Raw genomic sequence first — 16,118 nt, forward strand, 5'->3', positions numbered from 1 at the left:
CGAATCGAACGAATTTCTGGAATAAAGTTGCGCGCAACGAGACATTTCGAATCGAAGTCGTCTCGCTTTGTCCGTCTTTCATTCTCTCGTCAATTAGCTTTCATTCAGCCGCATTACTTTTAAAAATGCAGTTTGATTTAAAATTGATGTCGTATATCCAGATTTCTATATGTACATGTATTTGTATTTTATTTATCGTAACTTTAATGGTACGATCATAAATTACGTTTGCAAGTCTTTGAATATTTAGATTTCAATGCCAACGATACCCGATTATTTCCTTGACAATGCAGATACGTGACTATCTTCTAAAAACATTTTGTATTATCGGTTTAACCTTCCCAAACTGTTTAGTAATGAGAATGCTTATCACTCGGTGTTTCTTCCTCGTTTGGTAATCATCAGTGACTCTAGCCGCATATCATAACTATGATAGATACATACATTGAGAAATAAGGTCGCGAAGACAGAGCGGTGCGAAATTCCCTGTGAAATTAATCGCTCTCGAGAACAGAGAATTCAGGTAACAGGAAAAAAAATAATTTTCGCGCATACGTCGATAAGTGGATCGAGTCGCAAGATAGCTTGATAAGTGGATAAGATACGAACGCGAAGGAAACGTGAATTTTAAAATAAACGTCCTTGGAAACATTGTGCGGGACATCGTTGCTTTCGCCTTGACATCGCGTTTATAAATTAGGAGTATCATTAGTGTCCGAAATATTTTCAGCCTTGATAGATTTTTAGTACCTTACGAATCGTAAGTAGTGTTCGTTTGTGTCAATTACGTGAAGTGTAAATTAGGAGAAATAGACGGTAACCCGACTAACGAATCGACGATAGACGGCGATAAGAGCACGCAAGTAAGTCCTTGTGTGGACGAGCGAAGGATTTAGGCTCAAGGGGATCCTGCATCCACATCCGTTCCGCAGGTTCACTGTCTACGACATTTATCCACGATGACTATCGCTATCGAGTGTGCACTGTACAGTGTGCAGGCACAAGACAAGTTCCAATAGCTTATACAAGGCACAAAAATGCAATCTAAAGTTCAAATTCCACGGTATAGATCAAATTCATAGGTGCGATACCTTCGCTTGTGATCTTGACGATCGATCGTGACATAAAAGTTTTAATTAATTGCTACTCTATCGATGTAAATAAACGCGTGCGAAGTTAAATTTACTGGATAAATGTCAAGAAAAGTAGATCGAAACATATAAGGAAGTTTAATCTTGCGTCGGTGGTACGGTACGAAGCAGTAGAACGGTATAATTATGCAAATCGGTAGCGAAAGTTTTTAATGAAAATTTGTAATTTTGAATTTTCTAAGAACTCTAAACTTTCCAGATGCGATGAAAATGTTAATCAAATGGTGTTTCGATGTCTCAGTGAAACGTTCTACGTCGATCTGTCGTTTGCATTTAAACGCGTCTTTCCCTTTCCGTCCCTTCGTTTTAACGATGGCTCTTGGTTTTGAAAACATAGAAACGCGTATTTGGCTAGGAAGAACGCAACTGTTCCCAACTAATCCTGGAAAGTAGCGAAGGGCTCGATGTTGACAGCGTTTGTAAGGATAGATGACACTTTACTTTCTTAGGCTGAGATTAAATTAAAGTAAGAGACAAACGAAGGCGCTAAACGTGCTTCGCTCCTGCGAACATGTGAAATATGTTAGTTCGAATTAAGGTGGCTAAGGCCATCGGTCACACTCCTATAGAATATACGTATAAATACTCGCGGACGATTTTCAGCGGCAGCGATTCGTGTTCCGCGTCGCCATACCGGTCGCGATGCTGTTTTTCATTAAACGACACCTTTTTTTAACGAATCGTCCAAATTCCTAGTTCTTTCGTGCTTTCGATCGTAGTCAATGTGCAAAACGATTCGATTAATTTTCGTCATATCGAACGATAACGATATAATTGCACGATACTAGCGCGAATAGCGTCCGTCTCTTCCATATTTCGTAGTCGTAACTAAGATCGTTCAACCGGATAAAAAATATCTCTTTACTCGTACGTAGTAGAATGCATGTTTGTAAGTGGATATTAATTATGCTATCTATTTCGTCAGTCGTTGTTCGTATCTAATTGGCAACTGGTACTGATAAAATATAATCACAGTGCTAAGAAACATTCTCTGCGATTTACATAAGTTAATTATCATTTTAAAGTAGTAAATACACTTAAAAATTACAATTTACTTCTGTACACGTGTACGTATCTTCACATTGCAACTGGCCTTTATACGTATTGTTGTAAATAATTTAAAGCTTGCACGAACAAATGGTCGTCAATATCGTTGAAAATGTACCGTGTAATTTCGTGCTTGAGTTTAAGATAAAAAATATCAGCAGATACATAACGTTACTCTATCCTTAGCGATTCTCTTGGTCTCAAGTAAGGACAGTTCTTTTATTCGCGCAAAGTTTGGTACTTTTCTTTTTAACTCGGAAATATGCGATAAAGAAACAAAAGCAAAAGTCGAAGACTCGAGCGAAATAAAACTGTCGTGATAATTTCTCAAGTTCGACGAGAACAGTCGATATCCGAAAAACTTTGAGCTATTTGATCAAACCATTTGAAATATGTACTTTTGTCACGCGATCTTTTTGAAACTGCACCAATACTATCACGAACGATTAATTTCGTTTTAAATATTCGTACACTGTCATTGGATTATTCCGCAGACTCCTTAATATGGTATTGCCATTTGTTGGACTATCGTCTCTCTCTTTAACGTCTAATCGGAGAACAGTCGAACGTCGAAGAAAATTCGAATGGTAACACGTTCGAAATGTAACGATAAAGAACGCGAGAGATGATTAAAGAAAGGGTTCTTACACGCGTGCAGCTTTTTATTCGTAGCATCTAACTCTGCTAGCTCCCTGCGGTAGATTTTCGTAGGATTTTATAATAATTTCTGGTCACGTCCGGGATATGCATGAACTTTAAAAAGTGGCGCCTTTGTGCTTACGGAATATTAAAGCCATTCATATTTACCAGTGAGTAGATACCTACTGTAGACACGTAATAACGCACAGTCCTTTTTCTTTTCGTTTTGAAATTATCGTTCCTTTCTGTTCGTTTGCGTATTCAACGTAAGACGACGCTATTTCGCTACTTCCGATGTTCGGATTCATTGCCGGCTATTCTACTTCGCTACTTCTGATTCCGGCCTATGAATATGAATCGCATCAATTACATGGAACGTGATCTAACTTACCGGCTACAGGGTGTTAAAAGAATAACGGCCGTCAGCCTTTTCCACGCAGAGCGTCGGTTTGGCCAAAGAGTTATTCTTACACAGGTTAGCTATATCGCGTTGCATGCATTTATACGTTATTCGTTTATGCGAACATACGGTATAGTTTCATCGAAATATACGATCGAAATACGTGGTTCGATTGATTCATTGGCAAGTATGTAAAGATATAACGGCAATATGATTTTGACTTTAGTAAAAAATAGGAAATATAGTCACCCATTGGCTTTTCGTGTTATTCGTTTGACGTAATAATCTTTAATAGAAGAGAGAAAAAAACTTACTTGCAAAGTGAGAAGCGTTCGTCGATAAATAAATAAATAAATAAATAAATAAACTAATCCGAAACTACCGTAACGTTGATCCGGTGCGATCGTACGAGACAGTAAATTTAAAGAACGAACATATTGCTGCTGAACGTTACTAAGAGAAACGCGACCGAGGCAAATACGTATAACGTGGAACTTTTAGCGATCTCTACTGTGTTATATAATCCCGAAGTCGGAGAAAGAGCAACGTAACGTATCCTCGGTAATGCGGATGCGGGAGGCGGTATCAGCAGTCATGCGCTAGCCTGCCTCTCGATCCCTCGAGTCCAACTTTTCGTAATGGATGCAGGACGCATCTATCATCCCTCGTCATCAACGTCAAAATCCTGGCCAAACACGGCAGCCATCGGCCCGCCACTGAATACCGACTACCGAATACAAAAGAGCAACCAACGAATAGCAGATAGTACGTTCAGCTACTTTCTAGCTTCTTCCGTCTGAACGCGTTCCGTCTATTGGTCTACACACGCGCGCTCGTTACCCAAAACTACTCGTTATTCCGAGATATTCTTATTTCAGAATTCTAACCAACCGTGCCAGCATCTGCGACCAAAGACGCTGATTCGACTATCGCTGCGTAATAACGTACAGTGGTAGGTCAAAACGACGAATCGAATCTACTTTTATTATCGAAAGGAGACACTTAGCAGAAGCGGAAAATGCGTCTCGTACACGTTCAACGATATAGCCGAGTTCAACGATGTTCCTCGGAACAATTCGTTCGTCCGACGATACGCGTTTCTTTGTTTCATTTTGCTCTATACTCCACAGAAGAAGCACTTGATAACAGTTTGAAGCACAGTTTTTCGATAGGAAGCATCGTTCAACGAATTTTCACGAATTTTCAACGTCCATGCGCGATGCATGAAATCGTTGCTACGTTCTGCATTCTATGCTCCAATTGTCGAAACGCTGCGCAGGAAATAAATACAAGCAACGTTCCTTTTTCAGAAAACTTTCAATTTGATTAAATTTCAGCCTCGGCTTCGGTTTTCTAGCTCGTGCGAGCTCTTCTAATATCATCCAATGAATTCTTTCGACCGACTTTCTTCTTCCAATGGAATGCTACCATTGTTAACCATACCTTGCCTTTCGTCCATCCATTTTGCTTCAGTTTAGGTTTAATTTTGTACGCATGGCGTACGATTAGCAACATCTGGAATATTATTCGTTTTAAAGTATCGAATTCGCACAGTATGGAGCAGGGAAGATTTAACGTTTAAGCTGCACAGCCTCCCTGGATGGGCTTTCGTTCTTTCGGGGATAGTTTGAAAATCGATCGAATTTTAGTGCAGGTAGATCATCTCTTACACACTGTACGTATTTTTTGAAAACCTTGACAACCCAGACGATACCTCGGCACGAGCAACGACTGAGTAACGCATTCGACAAAAGAAAATAAATTTTCTTCGCGTAAAATCTTAGCATTTTGGCAGAGCTACTTTTAGACTAATAAAGAGAAATACGAGTACTTTTTGCTCATTTTGCGTTCGATTTGTATTTCTCTTTTCTGACTATACGCTCTCTGTGGTTTCGGTGGCTTTAAATCGGAATAGCAATTACTCTCCTGTTAACGTTACTCTTAGCAAAAAGTCGATGCCTTTGCAGAAAGATCGTTCCATTTCCTCCGTCAAAGAGATTATCGCTCAAGGTGTGCGAAGTCTTAACGAAAACGAACCGAAATCTCGTAATTCTGATAATAAGAATAAGGAATATCAAAGTGGAGGGAGCGCTGCGCTCAGCCTGAAAACGAACCACCAGTAATGACCTAAGTTTGTCACGGAGCGGTTTGAGATAATAGCGAGAGGTTAGACGAGCGCGTGGTCAAACACTCGGCGACCCGCTGGATTACATCGCAATCCGAACGGTATAGAAAGCAAATTGTTGGAGCAAATACGACGTTCGCCCATTTGAACTTGCTTCCAGCCTTCGATGAAAGTGGAATATCCTTTGAGTTTCTTGATTGTTTCCACCTTAACTTCTGGCCCAATTCCCTTGTCGAATAATTTTCCTAATTTCGTCATGATCTATCATTCTGTGAACTGTTGAATGAAAACGTCCTTGGAAACGAGCCGAATTATTTCTGGCTGTTACTTCAAATCGCACTCGCAAATCTAAATTTGTCGAATACAAGCGTAGACGCTTTTTTTTTTTTATCAAAGCTTCTCTCCAAAGCACACATTCCGATGTAGATAAATTTTCCATCGGGAAAAATTGAACGGTAATTTGTTCGGCGAACGAGCAAACTCGATAGAAGAAGAGGAAATTGCATCGAAATGGATTCGTATGCAACGCTAAGTGCATTCAACGTGATAAGGCAATATTTTAAGAATTTTAATACGGTTTCCGTGCTTTAAAGCGTAAAGTTTTATTTCCCTGTGTCACCTGAGTCCGCTATATTTGCAGGTATTCTATATTTATAGCGTCCCTCGGAAGCTAATGCATTGCAGTAAGGTCGTTTCATACTTTATATTTATCCGTTGTTTCATAATCCAGTCCTTAGAGTCACTAATTCAAGGCAAAGAGAACTCTATCGGAATAAGAATTTTTTATGCAGTTATTTGTTTCGTTAAATTCGCTAGTCTAATAACGTCGTGTACGTTACATAAAGAAAGAACGATTATCCAAGCTAGACGAAATTGCTTAGGCGGCTAAAAACGATCGATGGACGAATAATGCTTAATGGATAGGAACGTACGGGATGAACATATTTTACAAGAAACTTATATTTTACTGGAGAGGTTTACGGCTTAATTTGCCTTTGTTGCCGCGAGTACAGATAATAAGAGTAATGTGCCGTGATTATAGAGTTGGTCGTTGTATCGCTTTGTTACCGTCTCGCAAGACCAACGTGAAAACTCTCGTCCGCTTTCTGCGTAACTTATCAAAATCAAACTGGCCGTACATTTAGTGGAAAAAATGCTTTACACGACTTTAATCCGGAACGCACGGGTCGACTGCTTGAGAAACAAAGCAAGCAGGACTACTCGGAAAAAGTATTTAGCTGAGAGAAAAGTTTGTATAGAAAATGCAGATTTATCGCATCCTTGAATACCCGTTCTTCGTACTCGCTTTGTCCGTAACTATTCGCTCGAAGCGAACTCAATGAGAATTTAACGCAACGACAACCAAGTTGCAAATTCTGTCGGGTTTTCAACTTCAAGAAAATTTATCGAGATGATTTCTAGTAATCGAGTTTAATTCGATCGAAGCGGAGCTATTTGTTCAAAGTAGAGCGCTTGTGACGATTATGTTTACCATATTTTCGGAAATTGCGCGAATGAATTGTTAAGCTAAAATAACGTTGTTGGCAAAGGCGATGTTGGAAAATGCGTTAAAAAGGATGGGAAGGGAGGAGGAGAATCCGTGCGAAAGGACAGACCGAGCGACGAGCAGGAAACACGTTACATGTCGGATACACGTAACATGTTAATTAAACTCTCATTAGTCGGGTATACTGGGTTGACGCGGTTTTTAAGTTAAGGCCGGAAGTTTACGATTTGAGATAGGACGAGCGAGTACTATCTCGACTGGAAACGCGAGATGGTTTATCGTATGCAGGTAGTAGCCGCGAGTATGCAAGTACTTGCCAATGAAACGTTTTATTGTTTATTTTTTCATGACCGCTGACTGTAATGAGAACTAATTTTCATATGAATCCGAGTACCATGAAAGTTGCAGTTAAATAGAGCAAGTTTTTCTGCCATTTCTATGCTCCCTCCGTTCTTCCTAAGAATATACTTCCGGTATATACGTACGTACATGGTATACGCACACTTCCGGGCCGTTTCGAGGTAAAAATAAAGAAGCACCACCGGGCGTGCCACACCTATTCTACTGTACCTTCAAACATTTTTTTCATTCCTTGTCGTCTCTTTTTATTCGCATTTCCGCTACCGTGCAATCCTACATATTACTCTGCCGTTGAACGCGTGTTTTAACAACGCGTTCGGAGTCGTTGCCTTTCGCTTCTGCTCGTTTTCCTTCGTTCCTCCCCAGCTTTCTCTTTCAATGGATTCTTTGCACATTCTTGCATCGATACACTCTGTCCCTCGATGCTTTTTCCATTCTACCGGTTATTTTCATTCGAGAAAAGCCTATTTGTCTTTCCAAAATTTCGTGATAAATCGTCTCCACAGTTTCAACGTGATTCTCATTGTGGAATTCGAATCTCGAGATTTCGACTCTATCCGTAATTACTTTAATCGCAATAGTATTTTCGAGACCACTCGGCTGAACGTGGCCACTTCCGATGATCCACCTCGATGCGACAATACGCGAACCGACAAACGTGGTAAAGAGAGACTCGTTGCTTTCGAGGAATTTGCATTTCTCTTCGCTCTATTGTTCGTTAAAAGTCATTCAATAGCCATTCAGTTAACTAAATCGCCGGCGTATGTAACGTTGTCCGATTGCTGGTAAAAAAGCTCCAGCTTGTCGCATGTTATTTTATTATGGTCGTTGAATGGCGCTTGATTGATCGCTCCGTGTTTGCTGTATGCGAGTTCTTTTCGAGAGCTGACTGGCATGCGTGTAGCGACTCGTCTCTTCGAATCGATCGAATTTCACGCGGTCCGGTGCTCCGCTTTTTTTCACCTAGAACTAATTAATCGTCGTCGCTATGCCGCGTCGAGCAAATCGCTCTCCCCCTTTCGGTTCTTCTCCTACGAAAGAAACGCAAATTTTACCTAACTTTGCTGCAAGTTAGTCGCAAACTGCCACCGAAAATCAACCAAGTAACGTTCGTTTCGGAACGAACTTTGACGGTCTTAACGATCTTCGAACGATTTGAAATCGATTTCAAAAAATCGATCTGCGTCGCTAATTTAAAGCAAGTATCGTTGCGTTTCGGCGTTTTTAGCGTCGACGTTAATTAGAAAGGCAACGAAGGAAATCGAGCGTAGAAGATACTCGTTTCGAATTTGTAAAATAACAAAGGGTAAAATATGATAAGAGCGGAAGTTTAATTGGAAGCATTTTGCGCGACGGTAAGATCGCGTGCTCGTTGAATAATTTTGTCGGCGAGGAGAAATAGAAGGTCCTGCATAACGAGTGATAAGGGCGAGCAGAGTGCCAGGTCTTTATTATCGGCATTGGTGGCTGGTTTATTTGCAGTTTCCAGTGAAGAGAAACGGACGTGGCGTCGAATCGTAGGGACGAAGGTTGGGATGGCGCGATAGCACAGCGTGCTTTCGTAGAATGGGCAAAGCTCTCCTCGGTAGGTGGATAACAAATGGACCGAGGTAAAGGTAAGGTAACGTTAACGTTAACCAGGTTGCAGCAGTTTCGTCGTTTCTATGTCGTGCACGGAGTCCAAACAGATCGAAAGAACGTTTTTCCGTTGAAAGATTCGATCCTCGGTCGTACAGTTTATAAGCTTGTAACAATCGGCATCGAGGGATTCAAAGTTTGCTCGTTTCGTTCGTAATAGCCGCTTCACCGACACCTTGAAACATATCGTCGCTGGGGTTATCGCGTTCAAACAGTTTCTTTATTTTCTTCGGTTGTACGCACGAGATGTCGTGCCGTGTGTGCCAAACTATTCGGCAGTCCTCGAACGATGCAAATATTACAAATTCTGTTCGCGATGGTGCCATCTTCTTCTCTCGGTTACTTACGAAAGAACTACGCGAACGACGAAAATCGATGAAAATTTTCCTCACCCGCGGATCTTCCACCAACCTACTACGAACGAATACCGATCGATCCTCTGCCGAGCTACGCTTTTATTTCTAACTTTTGATTTAATCCTGTTTTCAGTTGGCGTTACAACCTTCCTATCTACTTAATTCCTATATAAGCAGATAAAATTAGTTGACTCGATTTTCGCGATAGATTAATAATCTATTTCGCGATTATCACGGATTTAAATGGACATTTTATATGAAAGATAACCAAATAAATTGTTACTTTGCATTTTAATTAATATTGTTGAATATTTGTCGAATTCATTTGTCATTTGTTATTTGTCATTTACCATTTGTCATTTGTAATTTGTCATCTACCATTTGTCATTTGTCGAATATTTGAACATTGAAAATTGGAACACCTTTTTACTAATTCTCGATAATATCGACATTAACGACTCGCTCGTTTCCTCGACTTCACATCTGCCACGCGATTAATTTCTTTGTTATCCTATTCTTATATTATACTCATTCTCTTCTAAAGTATATATTTTCGTTGTATCGACGAAACTTTTGAATAGACGAATACGCGTTTCGTTGAAAGTTTTCCAATAGTAAAGAAAAACAAAGCTCGCGATTAGCGAGGCAAGGTATGTGCGTAAATTAGTTAACTGTCACTAATGCTGTGACAAATTATGCATTTAAGTAGAAGGAAACACGAGCTCGTGGAAAGACTTTGCGACGAAATTGCGATTAAAATCGTTCAGGTGCGTACACGCTTAGTAGAATCAAAAAGTCAGTCTTTGATCAATTTTTATTTATTATTATTATTATAATTATTTATGTTTGTACGGTACTTTGTCTTGACGTTGAATGTAAAAATGTAAACGGTTGTCGTTCGCGACGAAGGAAGACTCTATGCAAACCACGTAAGCATCTACCAGTTTGAACGAAACGCGACCAACAAATGCAACAACGATAGTGTTAAAAACGTTTTAGCTGTTGCATTTATCGTATTGGAGACGTTCGTAAAACTAGTATAGCGTAGAAGCAAACGACAAAATAAACGGAAGAAACGTCGATACGTTCTTTGAATCTTTTGTATCGTAAAGGTATTATTCGATTTTTGTTACTCGTTGGTGATTTTTTTAATTTTACACATGCGAAATATCTCTATAGAATAATCCTGATATAAAGCCACGTGTGATCTCAATTTATTTTCGAATTGCAACAATAGCAGTGAAAGCGACGCGGTTCACGAACGTAAAACTACACGTTTTTGTTTTTACAAAACAGCATCTTAAGATTTCGATAGAATCTCTGTAGGCGAAATTTTGTAATTTTGCCACATCGTTACGGCGACATTAAAAAAGGAAACGATACGTAAATTTGAATAAAATGTATTTTGACACTAAGAGTCGAACAAAAATTATTGCGTTAAGGAAAAAATGAGGACAAACCTAGCGATTATCATATGTCAATTTGTCAAACTACGATAATGACAGGGCCTGCACACGCTGGAAAATCGATTTTATATCAATGTCATCTATTCCCCTGTTGACGTAAAAGTAGGATCGCGATCTTGAAATTGAAATGACCGCGGCAGTAGAAGCGTGTGAAAGGAAAAAGAATCGAGTCGGACTAACGAGGAATCGGTGATGTCGAATAGTGAAAAAGATTCGTAGGCGGAACTGTACGTTATCGCCGTTTCACACATCGACACATTCGTCTTTCGTTCTTGTCCTACGTTTCTATTTTTTCGGAAACTACAATTCCAAATAGAGTGTCGCGACTTGTATGATTGCACCGCGCGTTTCTCTCGAATGAACATTTATTTAACGCGTTATACGACATAAACATGAGCGGTCCTGTTGGTTCCGATTGGTGAGATCTTTGACTCGCTCGAGGACAATTGTCGTTGATTCTGCTTTGTGAACCAAGGAACATGGTGGTCTGTGCGTTATCGAAGGAAAAAAAAATCTCGTCACCGACTCGTCGGAGGTCGTTTGTACGCCGAGCACGTGCTTCTCCTTCTAGAAACGAAAGTAAGTTTCGCGGATTCGAAGTAGTCCAATTCATAAAAATTTATGAGGAAAATGAATTGTCCGACAATCTCATCTCGAAATTCTGTAACGGATATTTATGAGAATCTTGGCCGGTTACCTCTAATAACTATAATCTTAGTTGTCATAGTTTCCGTCTTCGATAAATGTGTCACAAGGTCGAATACACGACGATGTTTAAAATCCGTTTGCGTAAAGAAAGTGAAAATAAATCTTTTAATGTTCTCAACTTTAGTTTGATGTGCTATTACTTTGAGACTTTAAGACGCCACTCCTGACTTACTTCGCATATCTATGTATGTAGGTAATAGATCGATCATAAATTTCAAAGTTAACGAAAGCGTCGCGCAAGACGATTGCCTAGTATTTAAGAACATACATATGGTAATTGTCGAAATGGTAATTGTATGTAAGTGCGAAATTCAGATCGCGCGACAACGAACGATTAGTCGAAAGATAGAAATTGTTCACTGGTTTTATAGCTTCTTTTCTTTCTAAAAATCTCTGACGTATCTTAAAAAATGATACTACAAATGTTGCGGAATTACATATATCTAGCCACTGCTGCGCTCGTTTATACTTTCTGCGGTCATAAAACGGCTTTTATTGCATTTTTATCTATTTGGCATGGTTCTCTTCTAGTTACCTTTCAATCTCATTCGTTCATTAACGATAGTTTTTCGCGCATTTTGTTTTCGTCCATCTAGATTAAGTTATAATATATTAAAAATAAAGGTAAAAGACAAAGTTGTAATATCTACATGAAAGTTGATATAACGATACCGCAACGTATGTAAGTATATCGTACGAGCACCTCGCGACATGCGATTGGTCGTTGCAGTAATTTTTTATCGCAGTATTCACCTTTGCTTTATTCTCCATATCCATTTGTTATCGGTGAAAAATATAACCGAGAACCCGTGAATTTTGACGCTATGCCTGACATTTTCGGTTTCAATTAGGTTGGGCAAAGATAAAAAAGAATAGATTGAAAAAATAAATCATTGTTTCCTCGAAACTAATCAAATTCATCAATGATGTAGAGAATTGCAAGAAAGATTTGCGATTCGTATTAAATTATTCGTGAAAGATTTGTCAAAGGAATAGTTCGCGGGAGGTGATCGCGAACATTTTTGCTCGAAACGAGACCGCAGCTACTACGCTAATTCTTGCGAATAGCGTTTGTGTCCTTTGTTTCGCTGGCGAAACGAAACAGCTTTCAGCGACATCTAATACAGCTGAATAGACTATCCGACGATTTTTACAATCTCCAGACTGGTGACAAAAGCGACAAAGTCGGGCCGGCGAAGATCTATGTCACCTCTAACGCATCACTGCGGTCTCTTCCCGTGAAATATTCATTCAGCTAGCCGAGAAGGTTCAACATTTGGTCACCGACAAAACTGTCCTTACGTTTCCGTACAAATATAAATTTATCCGCCAGAAATGTGCTCTGTTCGGCCTTAGGTGTATTCATCGAGCGCACAGTAGAGTCGCTAATATCCAAATCATGTAGGGAATAAGACACCGATCAAAAATTATCTATCGCTATCGGTGTATTTAGCAAACTATCGTTAGAAATTCTTGTTATTCGATTAGAACTAGCGTACAACGATGCTTTCGCGTTATACCGAGCTAGATATTACGGTATGCTTAGTAGTAGTAATATAGTAGCGCGTAATGTTCGTTAACGTGTCGTATAGCCAGCTTTTCAACGTGTTTTTAGCTGCCATTAGCGAAAGCATCTCTGCGAAGCTTCCGCGGAATTCACGTCGAGACAGCAGCAGGAGAATTCGCCTTGTTTTACATTGCTTCTTATTGCACGATGAATGTATTTTCAGGTAACATCGATTCTAATATTTCGCGTTTTCACGGAGATTGTTTATAGTGGGGATATTGAGTAAAAGTGACAGGAATCGATCGAATCATTTCATTTTTCATTTATTTCAGAAAAAACTGGGCTTTCCGAGCAAATTTTATATTGAAATATTCAACAGATATTCCAATAAAGCAAAAACTTATATAAAGTTTGGCAACGATCAATCTGATTGTGCGAGATACGCTACTTTCCATGTGAATCGCTTACCCATGCATCGGTAGGTTTTGCTAAAACAAATTAGCGAGATCCACTAAAAAAAAAAAAAAACTGGTAACTTATGAAATATCGACGTAATAAGATATATCATATATGTATTTAGGTACTTTCCGATGAAACACGGTTCCTTTTTCCACGGTAACGACAATTTCCACGAAATACTAATGCAGGTTCTTTGAAATTCATCTAGAAACTGAAGCTTTCTGCTTTACGTAACTGTTCGAAATTAATAGGAGAAGCTTTTTATTCGAAGTTCTATACAGATTTTAGACAAAGGTTTAAAAAGAGGCGAGCATCTGAGTGCTTCGGATTTAGTACCCTTGTTCTTCTTCTTGTCCCCAAAGTAAAGAGCAAACGAAAATTGATTGATGTTTAATTCGTAACAAGTGTACAAATATATGTATAGTCGACTTACAGATTTAACCGGAGTAACGTACTCTCATAAATTTCCTTCGTTTTTAGATGGAAGAGTTCCTTGATCTTGCAAGTCGAGGAGGACGAGCTTTATTCTTGAAGGGAGTGATATATTGGCTTCTGATATCAGAGCTGACTGTCTGCAGAGACACGATTCGCTTCCAGAAAGTTCGAAGATGGCTAGACATAAATATTCAAAATTTTCGGAGCGCATCGTCGTCGTAAATCTATCACTTATTCCGAGTTTGTTGGTATTTAGGTTTCATTATCTATTCTCGTCTCGCGAACAATCGTCCGTTATTTTATAGCGTTTGATCAATTTTCGCGTTGTTTTCATTTTGCTTTTAAAAAGGAACTACTTGAGATTTTGCGTTCATTTTTTATGAAAACATTGTTTTTCAAATATTTTTTATCAAAAAGATTTTAATACTATTTGAAGCATTTTTATAGTATACGATAAAATTAAATGCATATATCGGTAGGTAGTACGGTATCGTTTATCGCGATCGATTAAATATGTACGTATGGTCGTTTTATTCGAATTAGGATAATCAAAAAGCGATTGGTGGAAGTTCGGTGAACGAAATCTATCACGCGTGAAACAATGGTCGACAAATGAGATGGTGAAGGCAATTGTCCGAATCCTGATGGTTTGTGCATCGTGCAACCATTGTCGGTCCTTCTTCTCTTTCCCGTTAGTCTCTTTCTCTATTTACTCGGTTCTACGTGATCTCTACAACACAAACTGCATGGAATGCAGAAACCAGCTAGAAAATACCCATCGTCGCGTCATTCGACGCTTCGACGAAGCACCAAAACATTTCCCTGCCGCACTTCTCTGTTCGCCAATGGGATTTCCGATTGACAGTTTTGAATCTGTTGCACCAAATTTCCAACGGTCGAGATTTTTTAGTTCCTTCGTATGAACGATATGAGCGTCTTTCGGCACCTCAGGCTTTCTGCTCTTTTACTCGTTACGTATGATCTCTCTCGTTAAATATCATACGTGTAATGCTCGCTTTCTGCTTACAAGCGCACGCTGAGTTCTACGAAAATTCTAAAAATCTTTCTCAGCTTATTTTGTGTAACTGCACCTTAAAATTACGTCGACGGCATACACGAACGAAATGACGAAATAAAATTGAAATTTTACCTTCTTCAAAATGAAAAATACCAACGATAGCAACAAAGGTATAGGTGCCTTAAATTTTAGGTCGCATAAGAAAAAAGCAAGGAAGAGAGAGAAAGAGAGAGAGAGAGAGAGAGAGAGAGGAAGAGAGAGAGAGAGAATAAGGTTTTGCCCGCAGCGCGGCGAAGCGAGTTTTGAACTTGGCTACAGGGTTACAGTTATTTCCTCTACCCACGGCAAACGACGTCGTACAACAAAGCATTTACTGGGCGAAGCAGCAGTATCGTAAATACGATACCAAGTTGAACAGGCGTTCGAATTCCAAGCAATTCTCTTTGACATTCTCCCTGCACAGCTTTTACGGTCACCTGATCGCAATCTCATCAAAATTGGGTCATACAATGCTCTAGTTGCGCCATTCGAATCACCATTGTTCACCGTTCTTTGATGCTATATTTTAATCATTGACTTCTTTTCATTTAATTTCAATATGCCGCTCGTTGAAACGGAATCAACGAAAATTAAAAAGAAGCATCGCCGAATACTGTATTAAGAAAATTTTATATCGTATTTTAAAATCTTACGTCAATATTGTCTACTCTAGTGTAATCCACTGCTCATCGAACTTTAAATATGTAGATAATGTATGTACGTATATACATATATACATATGCACATGTAGTATCGTAAATATAATTTTATAATGATGATTTATTTACGATGAATGGATTGTTCAGATGTTGATTTTGAATAATCTATCATGGTCTAGACAACGCAATAGTTAACTTGTAATTCTCGTCACAATAGATCCAACGCTCTCTCTCTCTCTCTCTCTCTCGCGAACCACACTCTCACGACACGCTGGCAACACTCTCACTTCTTGATTTGCACTCTCCGACTCCTCAATATGGTACTGCCCGCCTTTCGATTTTTTTTGTCTTCTCTCGGAGACGACCCCCCACTACATTCGAGTCACGCCACCGTTCGCGCCTATGATCGCGTACGCACCTCCCTTGTGTATGTGAAAAAACGGACCGAAGGCGAATCGATGTTTCTGCAACTATACGCTGGTCGCTACATTGTGTGCATTTCGTCGCTACATTCTGTCTGCGGCACTGCATTGTACTATCCCGGGAAATTCGAACTTAAATATACGATGGATCAAGCGTATGCCCCCCCCTTTTTTTTTTATAT

General features: G+C 39.4%; 2 protein-coding genes across 8 annotated transcripts in view; one reads left to right on the plus strand and one right to left on the minus strand.

Moving 5' to 3' along the window:
* The window catches only part of LOC117211854 (lysosomal acid glucosylceramidase-like), a 35,628-nt gene that overhangs the window by 5,841 nt on the left and 13,669 nt on the right, over positions 1–16,118 (minus strand). The window contains exon 1 of one of the 6 annotated variants that reach the window (XM_033456110.1): positions 12,624–12,632. The exons of 3 other annotated variants lie outside the window; for them this stretch is intronic. The gene's annotated coding sequence lies outside the window, so the exon portion shown is untranslated. Of the gene's footprint in view, positions 1–3,023; positions 3,045–3,551; positions 3,571–12,623; positions 12,633–16,118 lie in introns of those variants that run through there. 2 more of the 6 variants (XM_033456112.1, XM_033456111.1) reach the window with 2 other exon arrangements.
* Positions 11,140–16,118, plus strand: part of LOC117211853 (tubulin glycylase 3A-like) — a 32,295-nt gene continuing 27,316 nt past the window's right edge. For both annotated transcript variants that reach the window (XM_033456101.1, XM_033456102.1), the window contains exon 1: positions 11,140–11,268. The gene's annotated coding sequence lies outside the window, so the exon portion shown is untranslated. The remainder of the gene's footprint in view (positions 11,269–16,118) is intronic.

This window comes from Bombus bifarius, unplaced genomic scaffold, assembly GCF_011952205.1.
Source record: "Bombus bifarius isolate JDL3187 unplaced genomic scaffold, Bbif_JDL3187 scf7180000008263, whole genome shotgun sequence".
Classification (NCBI taxonomy): Eukaryota; Metazoa; Arthropoda; class Insecta; order Hymenoptera; family Apidae; genus Bombus; species Bombus bifarius.